The sequence below is a fragment of the Pygoscelis adeliae genome, unplaced genomic scaffold (assembly GCF_000699105.1).
Source record: "Pygoscelis adeliae isolate BGI_AS28 unplaced genomic scaffold, ASM69910v1 Scaffold186, whole genome shotgun sequence".
NCBI classification, from domain to species: Eukaryota; Metazoa; Chordata; class Aves; order Sphenisciformes; family Spheniscidae; genus Pygoscelis; species Pygoscelis adeliae.
Genome location: NW_008825071.1, coordinates 8,048,668 through 8,052,382, shown reverse-complemented (window position 1 = coordinate 8,052,382; position 3,715 = coordinate 8,048,668).

Here is a 3,715-nt window from a genome sequence, read left to right as displayed (position 1 = left end):
TTTGCCTTCCTTTCTTTCTCTTCAGTGTTTGGGTTTTTTTCCTGGCTCTTCTCAGAGGCCCATCCTTACAGTTTACAAGTCAGCTGTGACTCACAGCTTGCCTCCACAGGAGTGTAACATAACTAAAGCAAAAATATACAGATTTTGCAAAATGAGTTCTAAACCTCACACTTCATTTGGACATCTCAGGAGAAGTGACAGATCATTCAGAAAGCAGCAAGCACCTGAGGCCTAGCCCCTTGTAGACAGTTTAAATGTTCTGATAATAGGATTTTCTCCTCTCATTACCTTCAGTTCCCCTATAAGTAGACCAGAAACCTCTATATAGAATCCACTGTCCTACTCTAGAAAAGTCTGGTGGGGAATGACTCATAAGAGATTGCCTTTTGTAACCTTCTTGTCAGGTCTAACGTGCAATTTCTTGATCAGCCCTGTCCAGCCTCAGCCCCAGCAATTGCTGTTTGAGTTGCCAGCTCATCTGATACAGCAGGCTCTCTTGGTTTGGCCAGCTGTGTCCAAAAGTGCTTCCGCCTGAATGGAGGATCTTCCAGGTGGACTGTATAGCCCCCAGCAAGAGGGGAGCTTTCTCCCGACCTTGCCTACTTGTTTTAACTTGATGCGAAGGCTGCAGAGCCGGCAGAAATGAAGCTCTGGAAACAAAGCAGAGATTACCATCTGAAATAGGTATGTACAGAGTTCAAAATTGCCGAAAGAATTCAAAATTCATCATGTCACATATGCAGTCACTGACTATAAAGAGGAACAGGCCAGGCAGACCTGAAATAAGGTATCGGTCCGCCTCTCCATGCAATGTCCAACCATCACTGGGCAGAAGGTTGGCTGAGCCCCACTGGAGATGAGCTGAGAACATGTACTGCCTGCTTGATTCCTCTTCAGCAAACCCTCTATGCTACTGAATGGGATGGGCAATGATTATCATTACCCGCCTATAAAGATTCCAAATGTAGAAAACATGTAAATCTTTAAACTTTAAATGCCTTAAACCAAAGACCCACCCAGCATTTTTCCCTTTGCCATGTACCGCTGTGGGTCATGCATCAGTCCAGGGGGAAGGAATACTTGCCAGTTCTGTGTTTCTCCATCGAGGCAGGCATTGACCACGCCTCTGTTCCACATTACATTTTCAACTTCATTATCTCAACTAAACATGCTAATAATAACATGTTTATATTTGATACTGTTACGTAAACGTACAGGCTTTCTCCCGAGTGCTTCCTTAGTCTAACCTGTCTGATTCTCCTGGACAGCTTCAAAGCTACCTAGTACTGGAGAGGTTCTCAGTGAGCTGATGATGCGTTGCGCTTACACCTTTTTCTCACCACTGCTTTCCAAGAGGTTTACAGATGTTTTTGAACTTGGCACTCCGACCTCTCTTTGAGGCAAACACGATAGAAATGTCCTGGCCCTGCAGCTGCAGGCAGGAGAGCTGAGAATCAAGGGAAGCCTTTGGCAGACTTGAGACTAGATCTCAGACTTCCCATTACAAGGTTGGTACCTTAATCAAGCAGGGAGAGTCTGTGTTTAATTATCCTCTTGTCTGGGAGTTGCCTTCCTGATTTTGGAAGAAGTTTTGACATTTTACTGATGATTGTCTTGTTACTAATTCCTTCGGTGTTTCCTACAAATCATGGAAATTAATACTTCTCTAAACCACAGTGTATTCCTAGATAATTGCTTCCAGCGTGCTCCACAAAGGTGCGTGGTTTCAGAGTTGTGAAATGCTCTGTGGGGAGGTGTACCGCTGTGAAGCCCCATTGCAGCGATCAAGTTACTTATTTCATGTTGAAGATAGAAAGGAGGAGAAAAGATGGACTCTGAAAAGGAGAAAAAGTTAATGAAAGGTGTCTGTGGCTTAAGCAGAGGGCGAGCTCCACCAAGTCAGAGCACAGAGCACACCCATCGTTCCAGTAAAGGGAATGCATTCTTGAGAGGTGAAGCATTTCAGCCTGGAAAATGGACAAGACGGTAAGGGCCGTTGCCTCTTGATTAGTATTGACCTCTGGCAGGGGAATAACCTACATTTGAACAGATTTCCCAGCCACAATTAGGCACTTTATAGATGGTAATCCTTAGGAGAGCTATCTATTACTTTCAGCTCTGTATTTGTAGCAAAAATCTGTGGGAAATGAAGATTTGGAGCAACCTAAGCATTTTAGCGAAGTATGCTCCCTATAATTGAATAAATACATATATAGCATTTTTCTAAAGATCCCTCTTAATGTAGGCAATTTTTGTTCTTTGGTCACAGGTGAGCACTATATGGGCAGTGAGTTGAGGTGAGAACAAATTCTGCTTTCATGGAATATATTGTTTTTTAAATCAGGAAAATATTGCTAGTCAGAAGATTCTGTAAACCATTTTAAATACTCTAAATATAGTTATATGCTTTGTAATGAATAAAGGGTAAGTAATTTTAAGCAGGATATAGGATTAGGGAGATAAAATTATAGCTGGGAAAATGAAATAATTTATTTTGAGAAAACTGTGAAGATGTAAAAGAAAAATGTCCTTTATCAAAGCTTGCTTTTAAAACTTCTAACACAAAGATGATGATCTTGAAAGAACAATCACACCTACATAATCACAGGAGGTAACTCATTTACTGTTTTTTGTTCCAAATATAAATAGATGAAAGATAAAATGCATATGAAAGTACCAATGCTCACCTAGCATGATTTCCTGAATAGTATGGACTATGGAGTTTAACCAGTATTAACCAGTATTTAGTAACTACTGACCTGTATTTAAAGTAAGAAACAAAGAACAATCATGTCTTCTACTATCACAGATTAAGGAGCTAACCTGAGAAGAAATAGAATGTCATTAAAGATATGCTTTATAAGAAATCTATCAAAAAGAGTCAGACAGATTAAGTATTAAAAATTTATAATCATCTTCATATGAAAAGGATGTGCCTGGCTCCCTTACTTGTCATTGTCCTTAATTAGGTGGGAAATAGGGCTTCTCAGTGAGTTCTGCACCAACTTCCACTCAACTTACAGCATGGTATTATGGAGCCAGAAGTATTTCAAAAACGTGTATTAGTTTTTTCCAATTCTTATTATTCCTTAAAGTGACTTGTTTGAGTTGAGGCTTGCTCTGTCATAAATAGTTTCTCTGTGCAGTCGTGAGTACTGCAAATGGAATTGTCCACGTAAATAAACGCTGCAGGACTGGGCTTGAAGTCAGGTAGATTCAGGCTAGTGCAGAGGTTTGCCCTGGAGAAGTCTTTGCGGCTGACTTTACTATGACAATTTCTGGGAACGCTGCTTTGGTTTTTTTTACGTGCTGCAAGCCCTGCCCATGTCTTACTATGACTTTCTTTCAACATCAGAAATCTCTTGTGAAACAAATTTAATGTAATGGTTTAGCTTTTCTCATTTATTTCTTTGTAACATACTGAACCCTTGCCTGGTTCCTGAGTCCATCAGACTAAGTGGATCGGTACACCACCTCCCTTTTGGGACGTGCGGTTGCTCAGTAACCAGCAATCTGGGGCAAGACTCACTCTGGACTGGCATCAGGGGAGACCTTATACCTGAACGGCTCTTACAGATCCTGAAGAGGAGGTTATTGGTCTTAGCCAACGGTTTAGGAAAGTTATGATGTTTCCCTTGTGGTAGAGACTCACTGTAGGTTCTAGGTCCCAAGAAGACTATGCAAAAGGATTTCTAGGGTTGCAGGGTAGTTAGCC